The following is a 21,799-nucleotide window of genomic DNA, read 5'->3' on the forward strand; positions in this document are numbered from 1 at the left end:
CATTTTTATACTTCATAGTCGTCATTGCATAGATCTTATTTACACTCACAATAACAGCAGACTATGTAAGGGCAGTCACAGGAAACTTTACCTAAAAAATAAAATATTTCAAATACTGGTAGGAAACAATGAGAAATACCTGGGTATTTTTAAATTCAGGAATCATGAAGATAAATGCTGAAATAATTTTTTAAATGGTTAAATGTCTTAATTTTAAACATTATAATTTTAAATTTTCCTGAACCTTTTATAGAATATGGACTTTTAAAGATTCTCTATTATTTGCCTGCCTTAGAAATAATGAATTAGACATATAGCTAATAAATACGACATACACTACATTACTTGACTTTTAGAAAACAAGTATGCCACATATTGATAGATAATAAATCTGTGAATTTTATGTTTCTGAGAGAAATAAAATGCAATTTTCATAATAGACAAATGTAATTAGGAAATCTAAATAAGGCTAAATCTATTAAAGAAATTGAATCAATAATTAATAACCTTCCAAAACAGAAAGCACCAGGCTCAAGTGGGTTCTCTGATAAATTCTACCAACCATTTAGGAAAAATTATATCAATTCTCCACGTTCTCTTTAAGAAGAGAAATAGAGGAGATCCTTTCTAACTCATTCTAGGAGGCCAGGATTACCCTAATACCAAAATCAGATAAAGACATTATAAGAGGGCGCCTGGGTGGCTCAATTGGTTAAGCGACTGCCTTCGGCTCAGGTCATGATCCTGGAGTTCCAGGATCAAGTCCCGCATTAGGCTCCCTGCTCAGCAGGGAGTCTGCTTCTCCCTCTGACCCTCCCTCCTCTCATGTGCTCTCTCTCTCTCTCTCATTCTCTCTCTCAAATAAATAAATAAATAAAATCTTTTTAAAAAAAAGACATTATAAGAGAAGAAAACTATAGACTAATATCTCTAATGAACATAGATGCAAACATCCTCAACAAAATATTAGCAAATTGAATCCAACAATGTATAAAAAGAATTATACGCCATGACCAAGTGGGATTTTTTCCTAGGTATGCAAGTCTGTCTGGTTCAACATTCAAAAATGAGTTAATGTAATCCATCACATCAACAAGCTTAAGGAAAAAAGTATACATGACTATCAGTATATGCAGAAAGAACATTTGACAAAATCCAAGGCCCGTTCAGTATAAAACTCTCATTAAACTAGGAACTTCCTCAACTTGTTAACATCTACAAAAACCCTATGGCTAACATTATACTTAATGGTGAGAAACTGGAGGCTTTCCCAGTAAGATCAGGTACAAGGCAAGGATATCTCCTCTCACAGCTCCTTTTCAACATTATACTGGAAATCCTAGCTAATGCAATAAGACAAGAAAAGGAAGTAGAATGTATACAGATTGGGAAGGAAGTAATGAAAATGTCTTTGTTCACTAGATGACATGATTGTCTATTTAGAAAATCCCAAAGAATTGATAAAGAACTCCTAGAACTAATAAGCAATTGTAGCAAGGATGTAGGCTATAAGCTTAATATACAAAAATCAATTGCTTTCCTATATACCAGCAATGTACAAGTGGAATTCAAAATTAAAAACACAATAGTATTTACATTAGGGCCTCCAAAAATTAAATACTTATATAATATGTACAAGATGTACATGGTGTTAGGGTATAAAACAGATCATAAGTTAATATCACTTTGAGAAGCCCTCTCTCTGAGAGTGGACTCAGGAGTGGTGTCCATCTAGATGGCAACTTGGAATGGCAGCAGCACAATTTTGTGCCAGCTTCATTGACATCTGACAATTGCCTGATACACATGGACATAAAACTTACGAATGCTTTCATCCACCAACACACATACATTTGTTATCTAGGCTTTAATTGTGGAGCTTTCCCCCTTTATGAAAAATACTGTACTAAGTGCACAAGGCCTTCTTTCAAATTGAAGGAACTCACTAAGAACAGTTTGACCTAACTCCTCATTCACAGTAGACCGTGCTAATGAGATAACTTGCTTATTCTGAGTTTTCCAGTGAATGGTTGCAGCATGGTGATCTTGGATTTAGTTCCTTAAAGAGGGGGTCAAAATACCAAGCTTTGTTCACTAATGGACATTAGATTAGAGACTTTTTTTTAAAGATTTTATTTATTTATTTGACAGAGAGAGACACAGTGAGAGAGGGAACACAAGCAGGGGGAGTGAGAGAGGGAGAAGCAGGCTTCCTGCCTAGCAGGGAGCCCGATGTGGGGCCTGATCCCAGGACCCTGGGACCATAACCTGAGCCAAAGGCAGACGCTTAATGACTGAGCCACCCAGATGCTCCGATTAGAGACTTTTTATGGGACTTTCAATTTAAAGGTATAAGTGTTTTGTCTTTTGTTCTTACTTACATTGTCCTGTGAAAATAAATAATTCTTTTTTAACAAAAGTGGGTTTTTTTCTTGAGCACATAACTTTGAAGTGGCATCACCAAAAAAATAATTATGCAAAGTTGTGCATGCTATTATGAAAAGAGTTTTTATAAACTAGGTAAATGCAATTTTATTTCAATGGCATTTTTAAAGTTATTATTTTAAACACTCCATCAGGCTTAGACCTCTTTTGGAAATAATAAACTAAAGCATATTGTTTCATTATAATTTGTGAAATTAACATTTGCTTCAATTTTTGCATCATGCTATAAATAATCATGTTAAAACATATCTAGGGCGCCTGGGTGGCTCAGTTGGTTAAGCAACTGCCTTTGGCTCAGGTCATGATCCTGGAGTCCCGGGATCAAGTCCCGCATCGGGCTCCCTGCTGCGGGGGGGGGGGGGGTCTGCTTTACCCTCTGACCCTCCCCCCTCTCATATGCTCTCTCTCTTCCATTCTCTTTCAAATAAATAAAATCTTAAAAAAAATATCTAGAGTATGAGCCAAGTAGTCACATAAAATGTTTTGTCTTGGTGTGAATTAGAAGGTAAAGTTTACAGTTTTCAAATACAAATGATCCTTTGTGGTTTGGAGATGGAAATAAACAGCAAGGCAAAGAGGAGCAGAAGGGGAAGGCAAGAGGGAAGTAAAGGATACGCTGGCAAAAGACTCCTACAAGATGACAATGCAAGGGAAAATATTAGTGAGGGAGGAAGGCAGGAAGGGACTGATCAAGAATGCAGAGATCTGAGGACAATGATAAGGCATGAAGAAAGGTAAACATTTAATGTCTGTTGAGAGCTACGAATCGTGTTAGCATTAACTGCTACAGTACAGTATTATCTATTATGTCCATTTTGCAGATAAGAAAACTTGAGTATCTTATGTTACAGTGTGAGTTAGTGGTAGAACCAGGATTCGAACTCATATTATTAAATTTTTGTAGTAATATTTACTGACTGTCATGATAGGCCAAGCTTGATATTAAGAATACTACAGTTACAAGGTAGATATTAAGTAATTAATATAATATAAAATATAAATTAATCTTATACCACATGTATATGGTGTATATATGTATATATGTATAATATATGTAAAATATAAATTAATCTTATACCATTAAGTATAATGTATAATTTAAGTATACTTTAGTATAATTTAAGCTGTCCTCAGCTTAAATTCCATTGGGACAGGCAGACAAGTAACTATACAGGTTCAGTGTAGGTGATAAATGCTGTAGGTAGGGGAATGAATTCAGTAGGAGAATTCAGGGTGAAAACATCTCACACTGACTTGGCATCAGGGAAAGCTTCTGGATGAAGTAGATTCTTATTTGAGAACTGAAGGAAGAATTGACAATGACCACTCTCCTCTCCTATAACAAACTGCCTCTTTATTTTGTTTGGTGTGTTTTTCATCTTTTTCCTCATTTCTGTTTTTTTTCAATCCCTTATTTTTCAACCACAGAAACTCAAGTTTTGAGAAAAAGTTTCATGTTTTTATTTATGTCTGGGTATTTATGCATGGTTGAGGCTCTCAGCCTACTTCTTGGCTTTGGCCCTTGGGTTACAAATGACTTGGAATGAATGTTGGGCAACTTACTAGGAGCGGGACCTGAATGAAGGAGGTAGATAAGCCTGATACAGCTTCAGGGTAGATGTATGATGCTTGATTCAAAACCCTGTATCATCTCCTTTTGTCCTTGGGGTGCTAGGACAGGGTGAAATTGGTATAACTCAGATGGCCAGTAGTCATTTACTGGTCTCCTAGGTTATGTGTATTTGATTTAATAGGAATGAAAATAGTTATTTACTGGGGCTCCTGGGTGGCTCAGTCGTTAAGCATCTGCCTTTGGCTCAGGTCCTGGGATCAAGCCCCACATCACGCGGGGAGTCTGCTTCTCTCTCTCCCTCTGCCTGCAGCTCCTCCTGCTTGTGCACATGCAGTCTCTCTCTGACAAATAAAGAAAATCTTAAAAAAAAAAAAAGGCGGCGCGAAGAACCATGAGCAGCAAAATCTCCCGCGACACCCTGTATGAGGCGGTGCGGGAAGTCCTGCACTGGAACCAGCGCAAGAGCCGGAAGTTTTTGGAGACGGTGGAGCTGCAGATAGTCTGAAGAACAATGACCCTAGGAAGGACAAACGCTTCTCGGACACCGCAGGCTTAAGTCCACTCCCCGCCCCAAGTTCTCCATATGTCTTTTGGGGGATCGGTAGCACTGTGATGAGGCCAAGGCAGTGGATATTCCCCACATGGATATTGAGGCGCTGAAGAAACTCAACAAGAATAAGAAATTAGTCAAGAAGTTGGCCAAGAAGTATGATGCCTTTCTGGCTTCAGAATCTCTGATCAAGCAGATCCCACGAATCCTGGGCCCAGGCCTGAATACGACTGGCAAGTTCCCTTCCTTGCTTTCCCATAATGAAAACATGGTGGCCAAAGTGGATGAAGTGAAGTCCACCATCAAATTCCAGATGAAGAAGGTGCTGTGTCTGGCAGTGGCTGTTGGCCATGTGAAGATGACAGATGATGAGCTTGTGTACAACATCCACTTAGCCGTCAATTTCCTGGTGTCCTTGCTCAGGAAGAATTGGCAGAACGTCCGGGCTTTATACATCAAGAGCACCATGGGCAAGCCCCAGTGCCTGTACTAAGGCACAGTTCAATAAATTCTAGTGCTACCCTTAAAAAAAAAAAAAAAAAAAAAAGGTATTTACTAAATCATTAGGAAAGAAACATTTGGCTTGATAGCAGTTGTTCAAGTTTTTTTTTTTTTAAATAACAAAATAGATGTGTGTGTACCCATATATATATACATATATATATATTTTAGAAACTTTAGTGTCTTACTAAAAAGAAGTATAGCTTTATGGCATTAAAATTTATTTTTCATCTTTTTCTTTCACCTACCTAGTGATTAACTATTTCTTTTATTAAGAGTTTCTGTAGGAATATAAGTAAAAGTGAGAAGGAAAAAATGAGAGCACAATAGGTTTCAGTGGGTAACAAAAGGATGAATGGAATTCCTATAGAAGATAAAGTGGGTGGAAGGGCAAAGGTCATTTAAACTCTGGGCAGAAACTGCTAATACTTTGGGACAGACAGCAGGGATATGGATGGAGGGTTAGTGAAGGAATGTAGTTTCCTTTTAGGAAAACAAAACAAAACTGGAGGCCTTAAATAAGTAAGGCAGAGCTAAATCTTTACGTGTTTAAATAAAATTATTTTATTTTATTATGTTTCTTTTTATCTGTTGTATACTTGCAGACAGGAAAACCTGGCAAAGCAGACTAGAGGCTATCCTTACCCGGTTTTGTTTGGGATCCTGCCCAGACCCTGCTCCTCTCTTTGTGCAGAATCTGCTCACCCCCACTGACACCCCATGGTGTTGTCATTAGGCCTGTGATCTGAGTCTAGCCCTGCAGGGAGGGTTGCTCCTGTGAGTGCCCTTTGGAAAGTGGCACCTGTATAAACAACCCCATCTCCTGTTGTCCTCTGTCGCATCTTGGTGGTTTTTGACACAGTAGACAAGCAGTTAAGGGAGCTTTCTAAACAAGTGTCCTCCACAGAGGTAGAGCTGCTGGACCTGGCCTAGCCCCCACAGTCTACCGTTGGGTTTATCTTCCCAGCTGAGCTCACAGCAGCCAGAAGCTGGAGGGCTGAGCTTCAAGAGTGCAAAAGACCACTGTGGAGCTGACCACATATATGGACAGAGCTCTGAGCTTTTTTAAAAGTTCTTTCTGGGGTAGTTGATTCAGAGGCTAGAGTCTAATCCTAAACGACTTTAGTATATTGTGGTGAGTTATTTTAAAAATGTAAGAATTTTGGTTTAGCAGATGGCATAATATCCAGAAGTTAGCAGATCTCATTTCTTTTTAGATTACTGCTCCATTTACTTTGTCCCTAACTTGTTTATTCATTTCCCATTGGTAAGATGACAACAGTACTAAATGTCATTTTCTTATATTTTCTGTGGCTTGGTGCGTCTTCTGCAGCATACCCTATAAAGATTGGACTGTTGATATTCCCAGGGTATCCCAAGAGCTTGAGCCTGAGATTCTCAGTACAGGTTTCCTTCATTGTCCAAAAGTAGAGTGTTCCTATGAAACTGTTTGTAGGCCAAAATGGCGCAAAGTGAAGAAGCAAATACTATTAATTTACCGGGGAAAGTTTTTGAGCATTCCGAGGCCCCAGAAATAACCTCTCTCAGGCTTTTCTGATACCTGAGGACACATCTTGTTAACGGATGCACAGAATAAATTGAGATAAAGCACAGATGCTCACAGACATGTTCAAAGCTATAGAGCTTGGTGCTGAGATGCTAAATGTAGTTCCAGGGGAAGGAGCTTGGGGACAACCCCTCTGGCTGCACGAGGCACATGCTGCCTCCATAACTACTGGTTGTAAAACAAATGATGAATTCTGTTTTCGCTTTCTGCCTTTTTTTCATAAGAGCAAAAATCTTTTTGGGATTTCTTTCAAGTTCCCTGGAGCAGGTACAGGTTTCCCCTGCTGTCCAAAGGTAGGGAGTTCCTGTGAAACCTTTCTTAAGTCCAACTGGCTTATAGTAAAGAAGCAGTTACCATTTTGTAAAAGTGAATCTTCCTCGGATTTCTTTTGGTTAGCAAAAACAGGTGGTAACGTAGGTCCTTTGTAAAAGCGAAGTGGTGTAAAGTGAACTTTCAGAATGTAGGGGATACCTGTATAATTTCGCTTTATAGCAACTTTGTGGAGCTTTGCAAATGGCATGTTCTCTTGAAGAGTTCTGATATATTCAAGAGTGCTCTTTAGAACCAATGTCCTTAGTAGCTTGAAATTACTCATCTGATAGACTGTAGGTGCTATGTAAGCTTTTTAGGTTGCTGTGTTTGCTGCATTCCAGAATTCCATTGCTGTTTATTCCATTTAAAGACATTAATTAAGGGGCACCTGGCTGGCTCAGTCAGAGGAACATGAGACTCTTGATTCTGGGGTCATGAGTTCCAGCCCCAGGTTGGGTGTAGAGATTACTTAAATAAATAAACTTAAAAAAAAATAAAGAAATTAATTTAAAAATGTATTTATTGTACTTGTGTTGGTGGATAGGGGAAGAACCAATTATAAAAGGCCCCAAATTCTAGCTTGTTAAAATGTAAATGTCCCTAATGAGCTGGAATGAGGCGGTTTTGCCAGAGGGGATCTGAGAACATCTTTGGGCATGGTTTGCTTGTTTTCTTAAGTCAGGATATGAGTTGCACGCGCGCGCGTGTGTGTGTTTTTGTGTGTGTGTGTGCGCGCGCGCGCGCGCGCATGTGTGTTGTTAAGAAATATTTTAAATATCCTTGGTGTTCTCTTTCCTTGGTCAGAAAAATTTCACTCGGTGTCAATACGGTATGTAGGCAAATTTCAAGAAAGGGAAAGATAGAAATTTATTAGTCCAGTTACGGAGATCATTATGTCTGGTTAAGGACTCCTCTCAGAGTTACTGCCAAGTAAAAAAATATGCTGGAAGATTATTCTGACAGGTATTTGTCAACACTTTAATAAGAACACATGGCTTAAAAATAACCCAATGCTCAATGCTGCACTATGCCCCTCAGTTTAGGGCATTATATTTAACATGCCTGGAGGTTGGCCTGCATTTTTAGGTGATTTGATCTTATTTTTACAAAATCATAATTAGTAATATAAAAGAGATAATGCATGGGAGACTTTGCCATGCTTCTTATTGTCTTATCAGTGGTATTACAAAATAAAAATTAGTTTTCATCAAGAAATCTGACAAATCATTTCTGTTTCACCAAAGCCATACATGTGGTGTTAATTTTGACCTGATTCATAGGTCCTCTGATACCCTAACACACAAAAAGTGTGTGTAAAATAGCTAGACTTACTGGCATTAGCTTTCTCTCGCAGCTCTTGCCAACAAAGAAATACTATGTACTAAATTTGAATCTGGTTTCAAAACAAATGTCAAAATTTTAAAACACTGGATTTACTGGAACATAAAGAACGTATTTAATGAAGCGATTTCTCTTGACTGCCTTGTTACTCTGTCAGCATATGCAGTAATCCACGTTGCTAGTAAATTTCCATTTTAATACACGATTCCTATCTTTCCTTCATTCACTAATGACTGATTGAGATAGAGGATGGAAATTCAGCCTTCTTATAAAATCTTTTAATTAGCACATCGACTTATTAATATTAAAAATTACTTCAAATTCCAGAAACAAGGTAAATATGAGCCTGGACTCTTCAGAGGGGAGAAGTTGCTATCTGTGATAAGTAGGCAAGATTCAGTCTTATTTGTGTCAGTTAGGTATATATTAAATACCCATCTTCACACTCTAATTGTTTTTAGCATTGTAGAATCTTTTTTTAAATAATTTTTATTGTTATGTTAACCACCATACATTACATCATTAGTTTTTGATGTAGTGTTCCATGATTCATTGTTTGTGCATAACACCCAGTGCTCCACGCAGAATGTGCCCTCTTTAATACCCATCACCAGGCTAACCTATCCCCCTACCCCTCTCCCCTCAGTTTGTTTTTCAGAGTCCATCGTCTCTAGTGGTCCGTCTCCCCCTCCGACTTAACTCCCCTTCATTCTTCCCCTCCTGCTATCTTCTTCTTTTTTTTTTTCTTAACATATATTGCATTATTTGTTTCAGAAGTACAGATCTGTGGTTCAACAGTCTTGCACAACTCACAGTGCTCACCATAGCACATACCCTCCCCAATGTCTATCACCCAGCCACCCCATCCCTCCCACCCCCCACCACTCCAGCAACCCTCAGTTTGTTTCCTGAGATTAAGAATTCCTAGCATTGTAGAATCTTAAACTTGGTATACTTTGGGAAATTTTTAGGTTTGAGGGTTGTTGGAGGATAGAGACAATATATTAACATAAAAATATGCTGTTCTGATTTTGAGGATGATAAAGCCTTTGACAGGGAATAAAGTAATTTTATGAAATGTGCTAGAAGTTTTATTGAATTAGTTTGATTAAAAGAAGCTGTACACCTCAAAATTAAAAGAAACAACAGTATTCAGGACCTTTAGAAAAGCAGATGGAGAATAGTATTACAGTCATTGGAAACTAATTCTCTATTTTATCATATTCTGTGTGGAATTTGTTTTGCCTTACTTCTTCTTATTTAATAGCCTACCATGAAGTTTTACTTATCCCTTGAGTTTCTTTTTTCCTCAGGGTTTAAATAGGGAGGAGAAGTTAGAATGAGGGAGAGAGAGAGATTATTGGTAACTTTTGAATCCCTCTGAATGCCAAGATTATGCCAGCCACTTTCTTCACATTTGGAATAAAAACAGTCTTAATTCCTGTTTTGCAAAAAGTAACTGTTCTGCAAAAAGTAACTGTTCAAGATCACACAGCTAGTTAGTGGTGCAACTAGACTTTAAACCCTGTCCGTTTAGCACCAAGCTCTGTGTTCTTTCTTCTGCAGTGTGCTTCTAAATGTATGATTTCATAGAATCACAGGTTGCTGGTACTTCTCAGGGAGTATGAGTTAATACTCTCTGATGCACTTTATATATATAGCAACTATGTTAATATGTGACATAACTGGAAAGTACTAAATACAACATTTCTTTAGGTGTGTTCTGTGGGGTATTTGGTTAAATCATTTTAGAAAATGCTTGGTTAAATATAATGAGATTTCTTTACTGCAGAACTTCTTAGAGTCCTTAATATGCTAATGTGCATTGTCAGTCTTGCGCAGTATTTCCCCAAACTTATAGACCTTTTTTTCTAAGAGCTGTCTAGCCCAAATAGTGTTCAGGAGAACTTAGAGTACTGTCTAGATATAGAATGCTATGTCTTCCTTCTTTACTCTTTTTTTCTTTCCTGCTCAGAAAGCACCTAATTGTGTCTTTCAAGGTTCCTTTTGTTGAAGATCACGTCAGCATTTCTAATGGTAAATATATTAATCTTTAGGTGCAAGATTAAATATCTGATGACAACGGTATATATGTAAGGAGCTCATTTGTCATAAACTGCTTCTCTGCTTGTCATGAAGTTGCTAGGTAAAATTATTATGTTATTTCTTTAGAAATAGGCACTTACACAGGCCTGGAATTAACTGATACTTTGGTTTTTGAAGGTAGGTATTTACTACCATTGTATTTTCAGAGGTTCAGACAATTGTCACTATACTTTAAACCCAAGTAATAATTATAAGCTGGCTGCAAGATGAAGACTTATTCATTTTTAAATTACCCTTTAAAAAGAACCACATCCCTCCTTCAGATGAGTTGGTAAAATGAAATAGTACTTACTGCCCACTCTGGACTCCCATTTTTCATCTACACAGAGACTCACTGTTTGAGGTTGTTAAATGGGTACTCTATTTGCCTAGATGTGTGGGCATGAAAGAAAACAGAGGGCTGAGCTTCGAGGTTGATCTTATACAAGGAACCAGCCTCCTGCAGAGGGAGGTAAGCATTAAACTGAAGAAGCAGGATAAAGAAACAGTTTTTGTTAGGGCCATAGTACAAACACTGTTCTTTATGATCTCAGCACTCAAGCACCGTGTGGCACAAAATAGGCACTCAGTAAATATTTGCTGAATGACTACAACAGTAACTTCTTCTTTCATTCTGTATCCTGAGGTTATGGTTCTGGGGAACTCAAGATCTTTTCTTTTTGAGGTTAACATTTGCTTGGTTTTATGCTTAAATGTTTTGTCTACATTGTCTCATTTAATTCTTAAAACAACTGAATGAGGTACTTTCCCGTTTTACAGATGTGTAAACTGAAGTTTGAGAACATTAGATACTGTGCCCAAAGACCCTTATTTCATAACTAGTGGAGCCTAGAATGAATCCAAGTAGGTGGATGCTGGTGCTTGTAGTTTTAACCAGTATCCTGTGCTACTAGGTTTCTCTACTTGCCTCTGTAGTGATTATAGATGGGATTTCAGTTCTTATTCCCAGAACTTTTAATAGTCTAGTGTTTTATTTACATTGGAAAGAAGAAAAATCAATGTATGATTCTGACTGGGAAAGAAGAGCTGCAGGGAAAGCCAGGAGTGTTTTCTCTGTGACATCACAGGAAGTTACCATGGAAATGATTATGGTATTATGAATACAGAATTATAAACTTGAATGAGAAATAAGCTGCCTAAGGAGATGAATGATGAAAAATAGCAAAGTTGTTGTCACGACAGTGCCTTTCAGGTTTTAGATGAACAAATTTAGCAACATGAGGTCTAAATGCCTAGTCCCTCTCAGCATTCCCAAAACATCAGTGTTAAATTATTCTTTTAACTCTCCCTGGTTTTGTTACTACTTTTGGAACTTGTTGAAAGTAAAATAATTCCCATGTGTGCATATGTGTTTTTAGTTTAGCAAATATTGTTGGTTTTTTTTTTTTTTTTCTGACTCCTCCCTGCCTAGCTTCCTCTAATTCCTTCTTCAAGATACTCCCAGTGGAGATAAACTGTTTCCTGGTTTTTGCATCAACACATTCCCTGTAGAGTATGTTAGCACTGGTATTTGTTAATTGTTAAAGCCAACTCTGGCAGTTGGATGGAGGGGGTGTAGTTAAAATTCAGTGTTATTTTTCCAATAGCAAGTTTAATTTCAGATTTCATCGTTTCAGGAAATGCAATCCTTTCCAAAAAATGCTTGTTTAAAAAACATTGGTCATGTACTTTAAACTTAGTCAAAGAAAATTGGAAGTGGTGACAGTGCTCATCATCTTAATTTCTTTGTATTTGGAATCCTTTAGTGTTTTTATTTATTTAACTAATATTGTGTCTGACTTGCTCCAGGGCACCCTGAAGACTACTGTTATTATCATCATTTTGCTTTGAAAGGACTGATGATTCTAGACAGGAACTTCATAGTTGTTCTGGCCCCTTAAGCTCTAGAAACTTGTCCATTTACTTACTTCAGTTAGTGCCACAGATTACTCTGGGGTCCAAAATCTCTTTCTTTCCAATCTATTCTGGGATCTGAAGTATTTTCCTAATCTGTGATTAGGAGGAAACTAGTGAATAACAGTGGAGCTTTCTTTTCAATGAAAGGGAATTTAAAAATGGTAAAAGGAACACAGAGAGAGTTGAATTGGGCACAGGTTATATGCCAATGTATCAGTCAAGCTTGACACATATGAAAGACTGTGTAAGGTATGTGTGTTATGAAGCTTACAAGTAGACTGGTGAACCTACCACCCAACTTAAGAGTCAGAACATTAGCAATACCAGAGAGGTTATTTATATGTTCATTCACTGTCCCATTCCTCTTCCAGTTTGTGTTTAACATTCACTTGTCTTGTAAAAAGGGAGTTGTGTAGTTTACCACAGAAAGACAGGTAGTTTTGAAGAAGTAGTAACATATAAGCTGTAGCAATTTGTTTTTTTCATTCAGTGTCGTGCTTCTTATTCATCCATGTTGTTGTGAGCTGTGGTTCATTCATTCACAAGTCAAGCTTGACATGTGAATTTCTTTACCAGTCTTTGACTCACGGCTTAATTAGAAATGTTTGAAAATTTTCCCAACATATGGAGATTTTAAATTTATTTTTGTATTATTGATTTCTGACTTAATTGCTTTGTGATTTGGGAATGTAGTCTATATAATACCTATTCTTGGAAATCCACTGACACTTCTGTTGTGGCTTAGCAATTACAAAATTTTTTGAAACTGGGTATGTGAAAATAGTATGTGCTCTGATTATTTGGTGCAGTGCATGTGTTCACTATATTGAACATTTTTGGGGATCTCCTACATGATAGGTTTATTAATTTCTCCTGTGTTTATTAAATTTTGCTCTATACATATTTGAGGCTATTTTAATAGGTGTATAGATAGAATTGTTATACCTTCCTGTTAAATTTTTATCATTATGTAGATGCTCTCTTTATTTAATTTTTTTGTTTTGTTTGAAGCTCATTTTAAAAATGATATTAATATATTTTAACATCATTTATATAGGTTAATATTTGCCTGGTATATTTTTCCATGTTTTCAGTCTTTCATGTCTTTATGTTTTAGATATGTCTCTGGTATTGCTGGATTTTATTACTATTTTAAAATGCATTACAACAGGGGCACCTGGGTGGCTCAGTTGGTTGGGCATCTGACTTTTGATTTCCATTTGGGTCATGATCTCAGGGTCATGGGATTGAGCCCTGTGTGGGGCTCTGTGCTTAGCAGGGGGTCTGCTTGGGATTCTCTCTCTCCCTCTGTCCCCCCCTCAAATAAATAAATAAATCTTTTAAAAAAATAAAATGTATTATAACAATCTCCAGTGTTTAACTGGCAGATTTACATTTATTATGATTGTGATATATTTGATGTTACCACCATTTTACCTTATATTTTGTCTCACTTTTTAGACTTTCTCTTCTCTATTTTATTGTCCTTTTTTAATTGGTTAAATTTTGTTTCCTTATTCCACTATGCTATACCTCTGGTTTGGAAGCTATAACAAGACTCCCAGCCTAGCTCTTAAACTTAATATCCTCTTCTTATTCTTGAGTATACTACTTAACTACATTTCCCATCCTCCCTTGCTATTAAATATTACCATGTGATTGAGATCTAGCCAATGGAATTTGAAGAGAAGTGATGTGTGCCGTTTTGGGGCCAAGACTTTTAAGAGTGCCTGAACCTCATCCATATGCTTTTTCACCTCTGGTTTCTGGATACAGAAGATGATGATACTCAAGGATTGGTGGAGTCATAGGATGGAAAAAACCTGAGACTTTGAATCTCTGTGTGGGGGAAAACCACTTGCCAACCAAACATTAGACTGTTTTGAGAAATACTGTGCTAAGCCAGTGAAATCTGGGTGATTTGTTATGGTAGCTGGTATGTTCTTGAGTAACGTAGAAGTTGTACACTGTTTTTATTCTTTTAGTGATCCCCTTGTCCATATATAACTAGCAGAGTCTAAAGTTAAACCTGATTTTAAACCCATTCCCCATAATACAAGGATCTTAGTACACAATTCCAGTTGCCTCCCTCCTATCCTACATGCTCTTTTTTTAACCCTAGACATTATTATTGTTTTGCTTTGCCTTCATTTTACCATTTTATTTCCTTGCTTTCTTTTCACTCAGACTTGCTTTCTAGAGTCATTTTCCTTCTTGCAGTATGTTCTTTAGAAGTTCGAGTGGGTAAAACTCTACTGGTAATAAATCCTCTTAGTTTTTACCTGTCTGAATATGTCTTTATTTATCTCTTGTTCTTTTAAGTCTAGGTTGATGGCTATTTTATGTAAACACTTCAAAGATATTTTCATGAACTTTGGCCTTAATTTCTTTTGAAATCTGTTTTGAGCCTAATTGTCATCCTTTGTTAGATGTTCTACCTTTTTCTCTTTTAAAGTTTTATCTTTCTGCTTGATGTTCTGCAGTTTGATTATAATGTATCTAGGTGTGATTTCTTTTTATTTATCCCCTTAGTATTCATTTTGCTTAATGTATTTATTTACACATTTTAAAGATTTGGACAAATTGGATATCTAAAAAAGGTCAATCATTTGATTAATTTCCATAGAGAATGCATTATTTTTCATATAAATTTATTTGCAGATAAACAAATCAAGATACATGTGTTAGTATGTATATATTATACTGAACATGATGTAAAAAGTAGGAGCAAAAACAAATACATGTATTTTTTTATATAATTTTTTTGGACATTTACAAAGGTGCATAATATCAAATTCACATTTATATTGACCAGTCCTATGGAAAATTATAGCACATAAAAAAGTTAAGAACCTGGTGACAACATTCTTCTCTATGTAGATTATATGCAATGCAGAAGGAGAGCCTTATTATTAATATAACCAGGAGTGTTAAAAATATTCATTTGCCTGTTTTCTAAGAATTAGGCCTTTATTTATGGTTTAAAGTGTTGAAAGCTACGGTAACCTGACAATTTCTGATTATAGAGACCAAATGAAAGGTGGAGACAGAGGACCTTGTTGTGGACCTTTCCATAATGTAATTTACCTTTTGCTCCAGTCCAAAAAACATTGCTTTGTAGAAAGGGTGGAAACTCTTATTAATGCAATAATTTTGGACCAGTTGATTTTTCTAAAGCACTATTACGAAACTTTTTCATTTCTCCTGTCAAAGGAGAACATTCTGATTTGAGGGTCACTTAGTATTTAATAGTCCACTTGTGTGTATCAGTTGTATTATACAGCAAAGAAAACAGTTGAAACAACTGAAACTTTTAATATTTCCTTTTGATCAGTGTCCTAAAGTCAAGTGCCAACTTTTAGTCATATTTTGAAAGGATATAATATTTAACCAAAAATTGCTTGGAGAAATTTTATCATTTATTCGTTGTAAAAGTACTAGGTCTGTTTAATTTCTGGTTTTAATACAGAATGTTAATAATTTTATATTGAAAGGTTTATTCCCATTCCCACCATTCCAGATGTAGTTTGCTCTTTATAAAACATGATACAGCAAGCATAGTTATTCCCATTCCCACCATTCCAGATGTAGTTTGCTCTTTATAAAACATGATACAGCAAGCATAGTTATTCTACGGGGCCTTTGTATAGTTAAAAATAGAAGTGATAGAATTATAGATTGTTTTTCTTTTACCTTTTTGTTTTGTTTTCCTTAACAATGAAAATTTAGTTTCAAACAGTCCTGGAAACTAGAAATACAAGACCAAGGTGTCAGTAGGGTTGGTTTCTTTTGAGGGCCTCTCTCCTTGGCTTATATTTGGCTGACTTTGGGCATCTTCACTTGGTCTTCCCTCTGTGTCATCTTTTACTTGAGTGTTGTTTTGTTTTACTTTGAGTATTTCTTTCTCAGTATTTTTAAAGTAAAATAGTCAAAACTATTTAAAGGACTTAAAAAGTAGAGAATAACATATCTTGTTGGATAAAACTAAAGCAATAGTAGACAAATTCATGGGTTAATATATGGTTAGACTTTGAGGAGGTACAGTAAAGGAACAGCTTGTTAAATAAAATACAGGGCCAGGGTAGTGGACTAGGTAATTTAGGTTAACCCTCCTGCTGAGGAAAATTGGAAAAGTAAGTTAAAACATAAAAAGGTCTTCTTGGAACAACTAAGATGTCTTTCAGTAGGTAAATGGATAAAAATAGACCCTGGTACATCCAAGCATTAGAATATTATTCAGTGCTAAAAAGAAACAGGCTCTCAAGCCATGAAAAGACATGGAGGAATCTTAAATGTGTATTACTAAGTGAAAGAATCCAGTCTTAAAAGGCTACTTCTTACTACATGGTTACAACTATATGACATTCTAGAAAAGGCAAAACTATAGAGACAGTAAAATGATTATTGGTTGTCGGAGAGTGAAGGGTAGGGGAGGATGAATGGGCAGAGCATTAAGGATATTTAAGGCCATAAAAATACTCTGTATGATACGGTAGATACATGTCCTTGTATATTTATCCAAACCTATGAAATGTACAATGCCAAGAGTGAACCATAATATAAACTATGGACTCTGGGTGATTATGATATGTAAATGTAGGTTCTCAGTTGTAATAAATGTACCACACTGGTGGGGGATGTTCGTAGTGGGGGAAACTATGCATGTGTGGGGGTAAGAGGGCTTATGGGAAATCGCTATACCTTCCTCTCAGTTATGTTGTGAACTTAAAACTGCTCTAAAAAATTAAGTCTTTAAATTAAAAAAAACAATCTGCTTGGAGGCATTGGGGAGGTAATAAGATAGTGAAGATTATGGGGCCAGATCAGGGAGAATCGAGGCCCAGCTTCTAATCATCTCATTTCCTGAAATTAGATTAAGGTGACTCCACAGTACTCGTCCCACAAGTATCTGGCAGAAACAAGTTTAAATCCCCTCTACAAGAATATAACATCCTAGTCCTCTAATTATTTTTACTAACAATTTTGCAAAAACAGTGTCTGACAATCAAAATAAACACTTGAGGAAGAAGGACCAAACATTAGCAAAACCTAGAAAAACAAGAGCAATAGAAAAATGCATAGAAGTTTTATATATTGGTGTTATTAGAATCAGACTTTAAAATTATGTTTACTATTTTCAAGAAAAGATAAGAATTCAAGAGAACTGGAAAGTATAAATAAGAACCAAATGGAAATTCTAGAACTGGAAATAACAATAACCAAAGTGAACAACTCAGTGGATAGATTTAACAACAGATTAGTTATAACCAAAGACAGAATTAGCAAAATAGGTTGAAGAAAATATGCAAAATAAAACACAGAGCAAAAGGATGAAAAATAGAGGAGTGGTTAAAAGACATAAGGATGTGGGGAGTAGTTTTGATACACTTGTAATTGGAATCTTAGAAGGTAGGAGAGAACTAAAACAGCGATATTTGAATAGAAAATGGTTCAGAACTTTCTAACTGATAAATAACCTCTATTTGCAAATTTAAGAAATCCTATAAACTCCAAGGATAAATGAAAAGAAATGCATACCTAGACATATGGTTGTAAAACTGATGAGAACAGAAATTAAGAGATTTTAAAAGCAACCAGAGAAAAAAAGACAATCACTTCCCAAGGAGCTACACTTAAACCAACAGCTGATTTCTTAGCAGAGACAGTGGAGTCAGAGGCAATGGGATGGTATCTTTATTATTATTATTTTTTAAATTTTTATTTAAATTCTAGTTAGTTAACATACAGTGCAATATTGGTTTCAGGAGTAGAATTCAGTGGTTCATCCATTACATACAACACCCAGTGCTCATCATAACAAGTCCCCCGTCCCTTACCCATCACCCATCCAGCCCGCTCCCCAACCCACTTCCTTCTATCAACCCTCAGTTTGTTCTCTATTGTTGAGTCTCTTTCTTTCTCTTTTTTTCTTTCCCTTCCCCTATGTTCATCTGTTTTGTTGCTTAAATTCTACATATGAGTGAAATCATATGGTATTTGTCATTCTCTGACTGACATATTTCACTTAGCATAATACACTCTAGCTCCAACCATGTCATTGTAAATAGCAAGATTTCAATCTTTTTGATGGATGAATAATATTCCATTGTGTATATGTGCATATGTATCTATATATACACCACATCTTCTTTATCCATTCATCAGTCAGTGGACACTTGGGCTCTTTCCATAGTTTGGCTATTGTTGATAGTGCTGCTATCAACATCTGGGTACATGTATCCCTTTGAATCAGTATTTTTGTATCCTTTGGGTAAATACGTAGTAGGGAAATTGCTGGGTCATAGGGTATTCTATTTTTAACTTTTTGAGGAACCTCCATGCTGTTTTCCAGAGTGGCTACATTGGTTTGCATTGGGATGATATCTTTAAGCTGTGGAAAGAAAATAACTGCCAATTTAGAGTTCTTGGCACAACAAAAATATTCCCTGAGTCTGAGGGTGAAATAAAAGACATTTTCAGACAAACGAAACTTGAAAGACTTTGTTACCAACAGATTTTAGCCAAGGAGAATAATAAAGGGTGTTATTTAGGAAGTAGAAAAATTCTCCCAGATGGTCAGAAATTCAACTTTAAATGACTATGATTAGATTAGATTATGATTAGGTTAGAGAAATCTAATAACTTGTACTGAATAAAATAGTAATAATGTCTTTTGGTTTTAAAATATACAGAGAGTTGGGCGCCTGGGTGGCTCAGTTGGTTAAGTGACTGCCTTCGGCTCAGGTCATGATCGTGGAGTCCTGGGATCGAGTCCCACGTTGGGCTCCCTGCCCAGTGGGGAGTCTGCTTCTCCCTCTGACCCCCCCCCTCATGCTCTCTCTCTCAAATAAATAAAATCTTTTTAAAAAAAGATTTCTAAAATATACAGAGAGTTAAAACACATGACAAATAGATTTTTGAAAAGGTGCTCAACAAAATTTGTTACAGGGAAATGGGAGATACACCTACACTGAGATACCACTACACTTCACAGGTGTGGCAAGGTCATGGGCTAACTGGAGCTTTCAGAAACTACTGGTGGAGAACATGAATTGGTCCACCCACTTTAGGAAAGTGGGATAATGTGCAGACATTTATGATATACGTGCCCTATGATCCAGCTTAACAGAAATGCATATAAAAATACATTAAATAATGTTCATAACAGAGCCATTCCTAATGACTAAAACCTGGAAAGAACTCCAGTGTTCACCAAGATTAGATGAACAAATTGTAGATTCATACAGTAGAATATACATCAATGAAAAGGAATGAACTAACAACTACATGTAACCACCTGGGTAAATTTCACAAACAACATGGAGCAAAAGAAGCTGGGCATAAAAGAATACAAAACTGCACAATTCACTTAAATAGCATCTTAAAAAGACAAAATGGCACCACAGTGTCAAAGGATGCATACTTAGGCTAAAGGATGGTGGTTGCCTTTTGGGAAAGGGAGGAGCTAGTTATTAGTAGGATCATGAGGGAGGCTTCTAGGTTCTGGCAAGTTCTGTATCTTGACCCTGGTAACCTGGTAATGGTTACGTGAGTGTTTTTCCTTTGTGATAAATCTGAACTGCACATTTTGTTTTGTGCATGTTTCTGTGAATATTTCACAAAAAAAGTTAAAATGCGTACTTATACAATTTTCAAACCATACAGAAGAAATTTTAGATGAAGAACTATTTTAACTTCCTTTTATCCAGGCGTGTGTCTGTCACTGTTTGTCTCTCTTTAAAAACTATTTTGGAGGTCCTCTTGGTATAGTTTTTTAGCAGCTCTCATGCTAGCAATCAGGAGCATGCTTGTCCCCTTTTACAACTCTGGCCCATATATGAACAAAATCCCTCTTGGTGTTAGCATAGCTGAGGAAAAGATTTTACCAAATATCCAAGGAAGAAAAGGCAGAAAAAATATGAGTAATAACAAAGGAATATAAACCTGAAAAATAGTCTCTTTTTTTCAGATTTTGAATCTAACAACAGCTAATTTATTCCCAAAGCTCATAGAACCTGCCCTTTTCCATCGCTGAGAGAGTGTCTGTTAACTTCTAAATAGAGACGTCATACTCCGTTCCAGTTCCTCGGCCAATGGACCTGTTCTTCAGGTGACTGGCAGGGCTACGTGGCCTTCCTCATTTTATCGATGGAGTGATGCGTTCCCTGACAGGGTTTACACTGTAATAATTACTCAGCCATGCAGTGAGCCAAGCATCCTTAGTAATAGAGCAAAGTCTCCTTATTTGTCCCAGAGGGAACAATTTTGGAATGGCAGTTTTAACTTGCAGACTTAATATCTGTATATATTGAAGTAGAACATAACAGCCCTGGAATAGCTACAGGCACTTATTTATGTTTAAAAGAAAAAATATGCCCCAAATAACTCTCTGGGGGTGGAGTCCTTGCGCTTTGTCTGTTGGAGGCTGACACATCTGCAGTGTTCTGCTGAAACTTAAAACTTAAACCTAAACTTAGCTGGGGGGAGGGGAGAAGAGGAAAAAGGGGCTGACATGCACTGAGTATAGCCAACCTCTGTAGATTTGGTGCTTTGCATGCTTCCACCACCCCTTTCAGCCCCACAGCGCTCAAACGAAGAAAATGAACATCAGGGAAGTCAAGCAGCTTGCCTAAGAGCAAACAGTTAAGCATGGTGGAGTAGGTCCCAAAGCTTGTTCTTTTCCTGTGCACCCTACCTTCTTTAACAATGTAGGGAAATGCTGATTTTCTTTTTAACCTAGGGTATTGCACTAATGACCCTGGAAACAAAAAATTTGTGAAAATCTGTAAAAGAATCTCTGGAAGGAGATAGCAATAATGTACTTGCCTTCCTACCCAGTTCTTTCCCTGCCCTAATGCCAACCTTATTTGGATTTTCATGTCCAGAGCTGTGATGAGGAGTAAGAAAAAATTCATGCTAACTCACCATGACTTCTGCTCTGTGTGGCCCCACATGGCACCCACCGAAATGTATTACCAGATCTTTAAAAGAGTGTTTTAATGGGACTAAAATAGCAACAAAATATTAACACTAGGGGGTGATGACTTTACTGCTTTATGACTGACTTATTTGACTAATTGCAGAGAGGTCCTTTCTGAATTGATATTAATAGTTTGGGAACTGCTGTTCACTATTGTGATACATGTTTGCTTTGTTCTGGGGGCACTTGAATGTAGCATCAATAAAAATAGAATGGTAAAAACCACAATGTGTTCATCTTACACATTTAAAAAGCTTCTACTTGAACTGGTAAGAGTCTTTCACAGTAACTGTATAAGCCAAAGCTTTTATGAGAATGAGACTGGTATTTGTATCCCCAGAAATTTTCATTTTCAGTGTGTGTATATGCGGTGTGTGTATTTTTTCTTTTCCACTGTAGCTAACTTCTTAAAAATGTCAAGGTGATTACATAATTTCATTGAAAAAGTCAGTTACAACTGGTACATTGATAAACTATTTCCTTAGTGATGCAGCCACCAAAATATTGGAGAAGAAAGGAGCATGTGTT

The 21,799-nt window shown here is 36.6% G+C and overlaps 1 protein-coding gene and 1 pseudogene across 2 annotated transcripts in view; both read left to right on the forward strand.

The window, feature by feature from the left end:
• SH3RF1 (SH3 domain containing ring finger 1) overlaps positions 1 to 21,799 on the forward strand; it is a 178,225-nt gene that overhangs the window by 50,484 nt on the left and 105,942 nt on the right. The gene's annotated exons all lie outside the window — the stretch shown is intronic.
• On the forward strand, positions 4,410 to 5,104 carry LOC114210169 (large ribosomal subunit protein uL1 pseudogene; annotated as a pseudogene).

The sequence above is a fragment of the Eumetopias jubatus genome, unplaced genomic scaffold (genome assembly GCF_037043125.1).
Source record: "Eumetopias jubatus isolate StellerSeaLion01/CBP00866 unplaced genomic scaffold, mEumJub1_p1.0 scaffold_2, whole genome shotgun sequence".
Taxonomy (NCBI): Eukaryota; Metazoa; Chordata; class Mammalia; order Carnivora; family Otariidae; genus Eumetopias; species Eumetopias jubatus.